Source organism: Falco peregrinus, chromosome 1 (genome assembly GCF_023634155.1).
Source record: "Falco peregrinus isolate bFalPer1 chromosome 1, bFalPer1.pri, whole genome shotgun sequence".
Classification (NCBI taxonomy): domain Eukaryota; kingdom Metazoa; phylum Chordata; class Aves; order Falconiformes; family Falconidae; genus Falco; species Falco peregrinus.
Window position 1 is genome coordinate 61,828,732 of NC_073721.1, and position 14,531 is coordinate 61,843,262.

The window sequence follows — 14,531 nt, forward strand, 5'->3', positions numbered from 1 at the left end:
AAAAAAGTATTTCTGGGAAAAGTATATTCAGCATACCAGTATTTTTTCAAATGGGGGAAGAAAAATTACAGCTTCAAAAACTTGCCAACTAACTCCAACTCTTAACTGTGTTCTCTGGGAATGTGTTTGTTCCTCAGTCATCTCCATATTCTAGTTGCAGGTTGTATAGAAGTATCTAATTTAACCTTAAATTGGCCCTAATTTAGCTGCTTTTCACTTTAAAAAATAAATCCCAACATGTGAAGTGCAGAGCTGCAGCAGGATTGTCAGCTTTCCAAGCTACACGGTCTGGAGCTTTGGCCTGGACCCAGGCCAGTGACCAGGGTCAGGGAGTGAGCTACACTAAAATTTTAAACGCTTACAAAATTTGACAGCTTGGCTCAGCAACGCTTCTTATTTCAATATTGAAATACTTCTGTATTGCACGATGTTCGGGGCAAATACTAGGAGTGTTGCTTACCCTGGGATTTTGATTTGGGATTTTCTTTTAGGTCATGGTAGTTTTTTGTGAAGTAGGGGTACCTTTTGCAAGAGGCATTTAGGATCTTTGGAGGCCACCTCCTATTTGGGGTCATATATCCTTTGTGGGAAAGGGAAGAAGTGGGAAACATGATAAAGAGAGACTCCATATCCATGCTGTGTTCTGCAGTATTTCCATTTGTTCCTGTCCAGTGGCATGAAAATTGCATGTCAATTGCCTCTGCACCTCAGATATTTGAAAGTACTTTTATCACGTTCTTCTGTCATTAATATCTCGGAGCTACATGCAAATACGCACATTCAAACAAATGAATAACAAACGTTACCCCATCAATCGTTTAGGTTGGAAAAGACCTATAAGATCATCAGGTCACAAGCTGTACTTCCGAGGTGTTCTAAAATACTTGACTCTCCAACCATTCTGTTGAAAATGGTCAGTCTGCCAGTGCCTGTATGTATGATGTAGCCTGATAATCTAGGAATACTTTGTGTCCAATGGTTTTCTGTGTCAATTCCGCTGCAAAGTACCTGAACCAATATTTTTCTTGAATGTAGTTCCTTTTTACGTCTTTCAGGTCTATGACTTTTCTTGGCTAAATTAAGTTAACCAACAGTATTTCTGGTTTGAAGAAAAAAGCTTATCATTCTTTAATGAAAGAGAATTGCTAGCTGCATTTTTTTATTTTTTTATTTTTTACTTTTTAACTGCCAAAACCCAATCCAAAACTGTGATTTATGGAGACAGCCTTGCTCTCTGGTTCTCTTTCAGGCTTGTCACTGTCTGAACAAGAATCCCTAAAGCAGTGAAACATTAGAAATCACTTATTTATTCAACCTTTTTAGAACAAAAGAGTTTTGTAAAGATCTCAGCAAACTAAACATTTCTAAACTTAACTTGTACAGTTTAACTAATTTAACTAACAGGTTAGTTTAGTTCACATTAAAGTTGGCTGACTGTTCTACCAGAAATGCTATCCAGTTATGGCCAGCCTAGAATGACTGCTTTTTTAATAGGAGCCATAAAGACCAGGCACCAAATACTTAGCTGCTTTTTTTTTTTTTTTTTTTAAGAGGAGAACATATTTGCCTTGACTTATTAATTTATAATCCTCTTTTGCATGGCCAGAAGTACAGCCATTAATGTAACAGATCACTCTCTAAGTTAATAAATGCTGTCTTTAATGTACTTCTCTCTAGTGTGCAACTAGGCATACAATTAAAGAGCAGAGGCATACACTTGATGATGGAGCAATCCCTTTTTGACCCTAAAAATGACCTTGTGATCATTTGACAGGGAAGTGACAGCAAAGCCCTTTTTAGAGGGACACTGTAAAAGGTGTAAGACATGTGACAGGTCAATGTACCCAAATGAGCTGTCATTCACTTTTGAGGATATTGGTTTGTACTTTTCATCATCTTGTCATTACAAATAGTTGGGTTTATTTTAAAGCATGGCATTACTTATTGCGAAATTCCCAGCTGCTGCTCTTAGGTTTTTCGTGGTCTTTAATGTTCTGTTATGTCAACATCTACTATTTTACATTTTATCACCTATGCATAGAAACTGATTAAATTCCTGCAGATACCCTGGGAAACTTTGTTAGGAGTCCAAAATTGTTGAGGAAGATACAAACAACCGAAGGGGCCTTATTGTCACAACGCACAATACTTCTAGTGCATTGCTCACTGCAGTGTTGCCCAACAGCCATATTTTGTCTTACTCTCAACTTAGATATACCACCATAGAGCTGTTCATTTCAGCAGAGCTGAACTGATTTACGTTGTCCAAAAATTTGGTCCAGAACTGTCTTACTGAATCTGTGCTTTGTAACAATTTCTTCTTTCTTCCAGTCCCCTGGATTATACGTATTGATTGCAATTAAAATTCATATGGGGCTTTGTAATATAATGTTGCAGAGCAAAATATTTTCAGCTTGCAATTAGAAGGAATACAGTTCTCCAGGAGGACAAACACATGCAAAGTGTTTTCCAGATATATCTGTCCTTGACCATGTTACAGAATTCCTCCTGGACAAGTAATTTAATCATCCTTTGCCTCAGCTTTCTACCTGAAAAATGGGAATAGCAGCATTTTCCAAATGCTTTCTATCAATCTTGTCTGACTAAAATATTAGTTCTACTGTGCAGCAAGAGTAATTACATTTTTACTCCGTAACCATTTCCCAAACTCAACCAAAAGTCTTATAGAAATGAGCCAAACGGAAAACTTTGGGCCAAATGTATGGCTTTTTCTTACTTTTGACATTTTGGTGGGAAAAGTGTAGTAGCATTCGGCTCGCTTCTTGAAATCTTTTTCAAAAGATAATTAACGAACAATTAGAATTAGAAACTAGGGAACAATTATGACATTCACAGGGGAAGAGAATCTGCAGACAGAACTGTCTGAAGGCCTCTGAACTCGCCTGTGTAACATGGTGAGACACAGGTATCTGTCCGCTCGCTTTACTGATTATATTCTCTTCTCTCAGAGAGAGAACAGTGAAGCGATAAATCTGCGTCTGTTCTTTATGCATAGACAGAAACGGGGCAGAATATGTGGGAATGATATGTTAACTCAAACATTAATCTGTCATGTTAATGGATCTATTGCTTTCCCTACCAGAGAAGGCCATACTTTAATATGCTACCTTGACCAGATTTTCTTCGTTTAACTCCTAATGTGCAGTATTTAAGGGTACCGCAGCGAATACTTGTATCCAAGTAACAAAAGCTGTTTGTTCTGTATGCTATTTCTCGTCCATTTGATGTGCTGTGGTACATCAATCAGTAAGATTAAATAATGTTATTTTCATAAAATCTTGGATGCTTTAATATTAATCTTAGATTATTTTTCCAACTAGCTGTGTTTCACTGCATTTATTTCCTCTACAGGTTAATTCCGATTTCAGACCAACAGAGTTTTACTGACAGAAACTATTTGATCGGGGCATTTCTCATTCCACCAGATAATGTCTGTGCATAACTGAATTTATTCACTTTTCATTAATTATCCCTCAACTGCAAGGAAGAACACTGGAGACAAAAAGTTGAGTAAAAAACGAGTCACACACTAATGTCCCTGTGTGGGTAACACAAATAGGCAAATTCTTAATTAATATTTACTGGAGTCAGTAGTAGCCTTGACATCTGTGGAGCTGGGACCCAAATTCTCTTGTTTTCTGACCACCAGTTCTCCCACAGGGTTTCATTCCCCTGTTCACCCTAAGGGTGTGTGTGTATATGTGTGTGTGTGTATATATATAAGAAAGCAAGGCCTTGGACACTGCAAGGTTGGCTTCAGGATATTTTCCTTCCTCACAATAGTATTTAAACTTTTAAATTTGTTGAGCTGCAGAGCAATTCAGCCAGCAGGCAGCACTTAGCTGTGTTCAGAAATCACCTCAGTTGTCCACAGCCAGAATTACTGGGCATGCATAATGTCGACCGTGTTTTTCTACGTCACAAGTAACACTTGGAGTTTTCTGTCAATATGATCTACAGCTACAGGTAGGTATTATTTCTGAGTTCTCTTTCCCAAACAATTTTCAAGATGAGGAATTTTGCTCTACTTTCCTAAACTATGCTGTGGTTTATTTATGAGACCTCTTGAGATAATCTAACCCAATTATATGCTGAAAGGACAAGTATCTGTAAATTTCAAGAACACATAATGATTAAATTATTACATAGAAAGACCAAAAGTATTTCAAAGGTGTTCACTATGTGTGATTAAGAAAAATGTGATATTAAAAAAAAAATAATCTTACTATTGAGATTAGCTGACTACAATGAACCCTTTTTGATGACAATGCAGTTTACATATATGGTACACCTATGTCCAAGTGACTACTGACATATCCATATCGGCTAGAGGTAACGACTTATGTTTTGTTTAAAAAAAAAATAAAACAAACAAACAACAAAAAACCCACAAACAAACAAAACCCCCTCCTGAACAAGTCTATTGCATGATTACAAATTTGTCTTATTTTACTTGTTATTTCTTGCATGAAGTTGTTACGCTGTAGGAAAAGTTTTGATTTGCATTCAGATTCTTGAGCCAAGTTTATAGCAGACTGACTCAACATAATCCAGTTTGTGGGAACATTCCCTCATATATCACTGAAGTGCATCTCTGGAGTCAAATTTGTCAACTATTTTAACAGCAGGCAGCAAAGCTGCACAGCAAATTAGAAAAAGAAGTCAAGAGAAAAGTCATGGGTGTGGTCTGAATATTTACGTTGGGAAAAGCTTTGTAATTGTAAGTTGAAAAGAGTAGAAAATTCCAATTAAACAGAATTTGTAAGAAGTAATCCAGCTGGAAAGTAAAAAGTATCTTGTGGTTTAGGCCTATTGCTAAAAATAAAACCAGAAAATACTTTTTAACTAAATTATAAGGCCATTTTAAATAGGGAGTTAAAATGCTATCAGTACATGAAAATTACTTCTCCCTGCATCTTGAATTTTCAAGCTTGTAAGGTTTCCTTGCTGAAGGAGACCTTCCTAGCTCAAACCCTTCCTGTTTAGCCAACAGCCGAAAAAATCATACAAAACCTTGAAATGACACAGATGTCTGTTAGAGGAATGGTTTCTTTCAAGCGAACAGCACTAATGCTTCTCGGGATACTGTCATGTGAAAACCTACACCCTGCAAAGGCTAGCCTTCTTATCTTTCCATGGGACATTGTTGTCCCACTGTAATGCAAAACAGCCTTAGCATCATGTTGAAAGCTGGCACGCCGAGGGAAGTTCATGAATACAATGTTGAAGATGTAGATACAATTGAATTTATCCAAGGTTCACAAAGCATTGATGTGATAGTCCAAGTCAATATATCACAGCACCTAACAAAGAACTGTTAGGTTAAAAGTGAAAAATTAGATTTCTGAAAGGGTTCCCTCATATAATAAATTAGTTGAGATATGAAATATCCCAAGAGTATATTCTTAGGTTCTATCCGTTGATAAAGATGCCTATGGAGATTTGATTGAGGGGGGGGGGAAACTGTAATTTTCTCTTTTTACATGAGAAGCGAAGCCAACAGGCCAAATTGAGGACTGTCTGGAAATGAAACATAAATGAAGAAGGCCAATGAAAACATAATTACAACAATTGGCCTAGAAATAACAACAGAATTTATGAAGATCAGCATGAGCAGGGTGGGCCAGGAAGAGCTCAAACTCCCATTTTAAGTTCTGCATAAGTGTGGGAATTGCAGAGAAGATTTCCTCACGTGAAGTCTCATTTAAACCAGCCAGAAAGAGGGGGTGGAATTCATGCACATCCCAAGAGTAATGGACCACAGTGTGTTTGAAATAACACACGATTGCTGATATTGAAAAAACAAAGCAAGAAAAACAAGTGTCCAGGTGCTTTCCCAGAATCAGACTTTTTACTGCAAGAATTTACATGTCAGTAGGGCAAACATGAAAGGAAAATAGGGAATGGTGGCACTGGTGTTGAAAGGGAAGAAATACAAAATAATGCTAAAAATAAAGCAGTCTAAGTTTTCTCTCTTTCCCTGCCTTATGCAGTAAGGTATTACAGTGATGAGAAACAGAAATACTTTGAAAAGTAGATTTCACAATATGAAATTTGCCTATTGAAATTACAGGATACTGTACTTCAAACTGCATGTAATAACAAGCTGGTGATGTTTCTTCTCGCCAGTACTATGAGAAAGGACTATAATAAAGTGTATTACAAAAATATAAAAGTTTTGAATTATGTGTTTGAAAGTCTCTGGGGATAGCTTAAGGATGTTCATCTTTGGCACTCTGTAGCACAGAAAATCAAGTGAGCATGAAGTGCTTTGGGCTGAAATCAGTCCTCAGCATTTCAAACCTTCCTCTTCTAGAATTTTGTTTAGGAGTAGTGGGAACTAATTTCTTCTTGCCATTAGGAGAAGGAAAAAAGAAAAAAAAAAAAAAGAAGAAGAAAAGATGAGGCTTCCTGAGTTGCCTGTAGACCAAGCAGCTGTCCTTTTCTACTTACTGTGGAAACTAGATGTCCTGAGGGCTCTGGCTAAAATTCAGAGGGAACCAACTGTCTTTCTCAAGGAAGCTGGGTCCTGCCTAGCAAGCAGCACAGCAACATGTATCACAGGAAGCCAAAGACTAGGACAGCTGATATGAAACCCACAGGTTTCCATAGATGTGCTGATGAAACTGTCAGTTTCTTGCCAACTTTTTCAGTTAGAATGTGTATAAACATTTTCACAAAAAGAAAATATTTCCAAGCAAATCAGGCAAGGAATTTGGGGTTTAGCTTTTGAGGTAGTCGCCAAAATTCAGTCTCTAGGGTGCCTACAGATCAACAATGAAATCTGGTATTTAATTATTAAACTGTCAACTCGGGTACTGGAGACTCCCTCCCTCTCTGCACTTGTACCAAACTTTATGCTGCTCCATTTTTTTTGCTGCTCAGTGAGACTCTACCTGAACTTCTTTATTAGCTTGGTTATCTAGATTATGTGGATGTTCTTTGAAAAAAGTTTTATAGAATCCATTTCAGTGGTCTTTTATACTTTATCCATTCTGTCGTCTTTTGCTTCATCTGTGGAATTCCTAAACTTTATTTGATCTTAATATGAATGTGAAGAGATTTTGAGATAAATTGTAAAATATAGTCACATGTAAATGTGATTTATTTGTCTGACACCTACATATACTAGTAAGTGTATTTTAAAAATAATCAGAAAAGTGTTGACCAGCAATTGAAATAGGAGGGAATATCATATGATAAACAAACAAAATGGGCCAAGTTCAACTTGGATATAATTTCTTTTATGTTAGTGGCATTACATCAGGGATTTATTCCACTCAGTATACTCAGCAAACAGAACTTAGTACAGGGAAGGGGTTAGAAGGTAAGCAGGTACAAAACACCTAGAAAAGCCCCTAGAGTAAAGGTTTGTAAATTCACAGACAAATCAAACACTGCCACAGTTGCAGTGAGAAGAGAGGGCTGAGGGCTGGGCAGAAAGCAAAAGGTTCAATAGACATGCAGGTAAATATATGTACACTGCTGCGATCCTCTGAGCCACACTACTACAAAAATGTTATGGTTTAGCTTTTGAATGAATACTTTGACACATCCAAATATTTAAGTAATGTTAATTGAGGATGTGTTTTGCTTAAATCATATCATCAGGAGGCAGAAATAGTATTCTGGACACCTAGGTGACCCATAGCAACAAAAAAGCAATAACAAGTAGCCAGTTAGAAAAATGCAACAGTTAAAAAATGTTTCTGTAGTATGCTTACTATAACTTTGGGAGCAATAGATGGCAATTTTTATGATTTTATTTGGTGATCACTGATTTCCTACCCACGCACGTTCTTCTTCAGGCACAGGAATAAACTGCAAAAACAATTAATTTAAAACAATGGATTCATGTCTGATCTGCACAGAAAGGAAAAAAAAATGTGGAAAGATGACCCAGTATTTCAAAAAGGCACAGACACTAAAAGCCAAATAAAAAGAATAATAAAAAACATTGTGTCTTTTATTTCAAAATATCACAGCTTTAATGATAGTTAATGATTCCTGGCTTCTGATTCTTTAATGCTTTAGTTTACGTTACTGAGAAAACAGTAACAGCTTGGTTAATCGTTAAGTAAATTGCACAACATATGAACTTATAAAGAATGTGAAAACATATGCATCGGATCACCAAATTCAATAACATCTCTTCAATTTAATACATGTTTAGGAGAAAGTATAAAAACAGTGTAAGCATACTATGATAACCCCCACAATGTGACTTCCTAGATTCTGGTAATGAGAAAAAAGAATAAAGGTATGTTTCAGAGAAAATATGTGGAATGAACAACTGAGAAACCAGTTTTTGGTAAAGAACCTCAGTTAGCAAGACAGTGATTCAAAATCAGAAAATATCATTATGTGTGTGAGGACAGGTTATTTTATTTCCTAAAATATAATCTATCGTTTGATGAACCGTATGCTGAACATCAACATGTTGTTGACTTAAATGCTCTATTCCTTCACAAAAGCCAAAGACAAGACTTTCCCCACAGCATTCAAAGTATCCTCTGTCAGGACTGTTTCTTGTGAGGGGAATTCAATCTCCATGCTGTAGTTAATCCTTGACCTGTCACCTACATCTGCCAAGGAAAGTGACACTTGTGTCAATTAGAGTGATGTGTGTTGTGACTTGGACACAGCTCTGCTGGGACCCGGATTGCAATCAGCAACAAATGACGTGGAAGGCTTTGAACAGATCAGATCAGATAGTCATGAAATTTTAGCCGTTAGACATGAGTTAGCCAAATTTGAACTAGTAACTGATAAGACAGTCACTCTATATTACCGCTTCTGTTATTCTACTAACGATTTGCTGATCCTTCCAAGATATGTCAAGGGTCATGTGTCTTCAAAGACGTGCACCTGGGTACTTCAAATTGTTTCTATTGCATAGACAAGTTTTTTTTCAAATTGTTTCTATTGCACATACAAGTTTTTTCATGCCATTGTAATCAATGCGCATTTTGCTTATAAACCCAGCTAAACTGAATAAAGAATCAAAACCAATCAGGAAAAATATGTAATTATAAAGGGCTATGTATTCTAAATGCATTACATAATATTCCCCCCCCCCCCCCCCCCCGCAATATTTTATTTGAATCTCTTTTCTGCTGTAGTTCGATATAATAGCATTAGGACCATGTGTACTGTTGTTTTGGTCTTCAATACAGTTATCACTGATTTTAAGGTGAGTTATCTAGAATTAAGCTCCAAGTACTGTATCTGCCATCAGAAGTTCTGTAGGCATTGTTAGTAGGCATAAAGTGTCTTTCAGTTTAGTTCACGGCAGTCTGAGATAACAAACAATGTTACTGTTAAAAGTGAAGATTGAGATGCATCTTTATAAATAACACATGACTGGACATATGGGATCATTTTCACAAGAAAATGAATTCTTTATTTTAGAGAGTTAGAAACATAAGGAGCCATTTGAGAAGGATTTGCCAACAGAGCACTAAAACAACTCTGTGGAGGGTCAGAAAATCTGGAAAATCATTTGAGAGGATAGGAAATATAGTGGAGTATTGTATATGAATAAGCCAGGAGGAGCAGTTCCAGAAATAACTTCTGCTCACCTGTAGGAAAGACTGGATTAAGCACAAGGCTAAACAGATTCCCACTCCAGCTCTGAAGGTAATTATACTTACAGAAAAATATACAATGTAAAGTATGAAAAATAAAAGCGTGTACATAAACCTGAAATAGAAATGTTTATTCATTTTTACTTGGTATAAGGATTTGAACCCATATCTAATAAAAGTACAACGGTCCTTTACAATACTCAGAAATATGTGAACTTTATGCTTTATTTTATTTATTTTATGCTTTAATTAATCTTGGGGACAGCGTATCACCAACTTCTCTTGGAAGGCATGAAAGACTGGAAGGAAAAGTTCCATATTAAGGATTGCCACTGCTCACCAGGGTTTTCTTTCCACCTATGAAAAAGGCCACAAATAAGATGATACCTGTGAAGCCGTGACCATTTCTAGACACATTTTCACTGCAATACACAAGCTTCATCTTTGTGCAGGCAAGAGTGAAGGAATGCCCATGGCTTCAGCTCTTTAGGTCAGGAGAGAACCTGAGCTGGGCTGACTGGGTTCCACAAAGGTGAAAAGACTTGGTGGGTGGCATCATTATTGACCCAGGGACTCAGCCGGGCACACCCGGAAAAATCCACTAAATCCTTTCCTGAACAGAAAATAACAAGAATATTTCAAGACCAGTCATGCCATAAATATTTGTGGGAACCAAACATTCTTTTATTTAATGAACAGTGAAACTGAACGAATGAATGATCTTTTCAGTGGTAACCAGCTTTTAGCCCCAGTTCAGGAGTTGGTTACTTTAAACAAGATATTAAGATGTTCTTTAATGTAATGCTTATTTTATGTCACTTAAGTCCACTGAAACCTGTAGAATTATTCTTAACTTATAATGGCATAAAAAACTTTAAACCCGATCAAGATCTCAGATACTTGTCAGGTCTGGGCTTTTCCAGTTATGTTTCTTTGGTGTGTTTATGTCTGCTAACTAACGCTCTCTTATGCACTTATAACTTTATGTTTCATTTAAGGAATTTTGAACTTTGGTAAAAATGTAGAAAAAACATGCAACTACTGAATATTTAGTATAAAAATTGGCCACTCTGTCTAGAAAAGAAATTAAATCAGTCTTTATGTGATGTTCTAGATGCATTCAGCCAAGCAAAATTATCAGCTGATAATGCTTTGAGGATTTTTTACTAAAGGAAAGAGGAAAGCAAGTAGAATATTTTGGAATGGGCACTTCCTGGGAGAGTTAGGGTGGGTTTAATAACCTTCATGATTTTGCAACTTTGCTGACCACCAAAACGCAACCAGTAATAAGGTTGTTACAACAGCAGCGCTATCAGCTTCTTCAATAGCTGCAGGAGATGGGCAGTGACAGTGTTGTTGTCAGGCTGCTGTCACTCTCTAAAACCCTTCTCATTAGTTTAAGAGAGCCTGACAATGAGCAGCATGGCGTGAAAACCAAAATGTAGCAGCACCCTTGGGAAAGCAGACAGCAGAACTGAAGATCTGTATATCAGATACCTAGATACCATGTATAAACAAGTTGGATTTTTTTTCTCCTAGTGTTATATTAATAAATAGCAATCCAAAGAGAGGTACCCTCTGGGACCTTTTAGATTCTCAGATTATTTCTGGTGACTCTGGTGAGCTTAGGGGTCATGGGACATTGTCTGCTCCAGATGGAAAAAAAGTCTGAAATCCTTCATGTTGAGACTGTGGCATTTTTGAGAAAACAGCTCTAGGATTACCTGTTTAAAATGAGGTTGAACAATTTTAATTCAAGGAGTAATCCACCTCTCTTTTGTGGTTTTTTTCTTTCTTGGAAGTTGAATGAATCATTGCTATAAAACTATTGTCTGTGGGCACAGCACAACAGAATGAATTTCATTTCTGCACTGGTTAATACACTTTTGTTCTGTATAACCGAGTGAAAAGTGATACTGAAGTTTATACTGCGTTCTGCTTTGAGGCATTTGAAACAGGCATGTCTGAGGGATGCAGTTTTAATGATACAGTACATTAGAATTCATTATTCTCTTAGAGATCTGTGTGCTCTGTAATGCATACACAGAAATGCATACATGGGTACAGCAGACACTATCAAAGGAAAGAAAAATCAATTACTTTGTTGCTAGTGCAAAAAACCAAACCCTTATCGCTATGCTTTGCATGGCCAATGGAGTGCTGAATTATTATCTTTTCTGTAGGCGCAAAAGACTAGATCCACACAGAATACACGGCGACTCCAAAAAGCAGCAGTGTTTCTCTGCACCTGCTGCATCACAACTCCATAGTGGGATTAGACACAGTAAAATCAACGCCACATGAAGCACATGAAAATGCTGCGTGGACTAGTGATGCTAAAAAGGTTGACTGCTATTGATCCAGGGAATCTATGCCAGGTCTCAGTACAACCAGCGCCTACAAGTTTTTTCATAGGAGGCATAATTGCAGATATATGAACGCTGTTTTGACATTGCAAATGCTTTGGAATGGCCTTCCTTTTTTTTTTTTTTTTTTTTTTGTTGTTTACAAGAAATAGAAAATTGCTCTCCAATCAGTTTCTCAGCCTATTGCAAATAGTTAACAATGCTCTCTAAAATAGTTCTCATTTTTGTAACTCAGATCTGAACCTGTCTGTTTCTAAACACCTCAAAATCAGATTAATAAAAAAAATACATTTAGAAGAGCGGTGGCGTATCAGCTCTAAGCAGTTACGATTCATTTGTTTGTTGTACATTTTTAAACACCACTAGGTTAGTTATACATGACAAGCAAATTAATTTCTTGGGTTGGGTGCACGTGTGTTATTCCTCCATAATGAGAAATAGAACACTGAATGCAAACGCATCTCAGCACAGAATGGCTGCAAAACCCCGGGACTGCAGGTATCAGTCAGCCAATTCCGCCACGGTAGCACAGATTTAATTTTTAACTGAATATACATTAAAGGACTTTTTATAATAGGACATTATCAAGTGCTTGTATGTAATTGTATATACCTGCAGTTTTCGTTATTTTTAAAAGCTTTTAGACACTTTTGCTTTGTCAGTATGTTTTTTCTTCATGGGACAAATGGTGCTATTTCATTCTGAATTAATATATTCATTCATTCAAGAAAGCTTGACCTGCTGGAAATGTAACTTATCTTGCACGAGCCCCAGCTCACAGTCCCTCTAACTGTTGACACTGTTGTATTCTATGGGCCTGATTTAATGTTTATGTACCTTTGTAGTAAGAGCTAGAAGAATGTATATTCAACCAGAATGTATATTCAATCAGGAATAAAGGTCCCCTGGCATATAGAAAACCTCACCAAAGGAACAGCGAAGTTGGTATGATATAGAGAGAGATATGTAAAGCATATGTACCCCTGTGCAGTAGACTGCAGTGGAGGTGTGTGGGCTCCCTCCAGGCTTTCCATAGGCTAGGTGAGATACGTTGCATCAGCTTTACGGTTAGCTCAGGGTGTTTCTTCAGCCCAGCAATGGAATCTGCAGGGTAGGATACCTCCCTGAATCAAAACTTGTTTCCTAATAGAGCAGCAGTCTCAGGGAGGTCAGGTGGGGACAGTAGCAAGAAGGAAGGGTTTGGAGAAGGAGCCGGGAGTTCTGTCTGGATACCCGAGGCTGGCATGCCAAATGCAGGTCCTGTAGCTTGGTAAATAGCTTTCTTAACTTAGCCAGCATCGCCAGCTGACCCGCTAAGCACTGAGTTTTCAGGGCGTCACTATGCAGCATAGAAATCAGAAATCAGTAGCTTTCTATTCTATTGTTATTTGAGAGGAAAAAAAAAGGTAAACAAATTAATTATTTCTCTGCATCTATTCTGCTTGGCAACATTTAGCTAGTTTCAATTTTTTGACACTGACCAGTGTTGCTTAAGGGAGAACGAGCTCAGAAATTATTTAGGTAGCACCAAATTTTGGTGTGTAACGCTGCCCATCATTTTTACTAGCACTAGGACAAGGAAAAAAATAGAAGTAAAAAAAAAATATAATTATGCATCATTCTGCTGCAGTTACGATTACTGACCTGCAAGTTGCAGATCAGCAGAGTGGTGAGCTGTCTGACCCTGATTATGTGAACGTTGACTACTGTGCCACCGTGGTAATAAAAAGCAGTTAATGTTGACCAATTTCATAAATGTCTCAAGCGCTCTCCATTGTTCATTCCTGAAATCCAACATACTTTTCTACTTAAAGTGAAAGTTAAAACTAACAGAGGTCTAATTAGATTCATGTATTAGGCAGTGATTTTTATGAGGTAATAAAATTGCCTGTCATTTTCTAAGGTTGAAGGATATATTGTCTTTAAATATTTTTGAAAATTGTTCTCTCCAGTTTTAAATGGGAGTCATTGGTGAGCAGTGGGATAATGAAGTGTGGGAAAAAGATGTAACTATGATTTAAATTGCTAAATTTTATGGAAAGATGCAAAGCAAAAGAGCTCATTTGATACCTGTGAAGGCATTTTTTATTTCCCTAAGCCAGTTAGGACTAAAGAATGTTTTTGAAGTGAGTTCTTTTTTGTTCCCAGAGATTTTTTTTTATTTTAGCACCAGCTGTATCTAGCATACCTAGTACAAATATTTTATTAGTATTCTTTCCATTCACAAATACACATGATCTTAACATACAAGCATAACAATCTTCCCGAATGTGTGGTCAGAATCAAATTATCTGGGCTTGGAGACCTTTTCTGTTACGGTAAGGGTCTATTCCTGGTCACACATAATGATGCTGTGACCTTAATTACAAAAAGTTATTAAAAACCAGTCCATGTTTTTTGATTTCTGGCCTAGGTGTTGTTCTTCTCAGTGTACCTGGAAAAAAAATCTGGAGTAAGATAACTTTTAGCTAAATTAAGTAACAGTTGTTCTTCAGAATCTGCAGGGATTGTTTCTCTCCATGCTGTTGTTATATGAAGATGTTGCTGGAACCTGTTT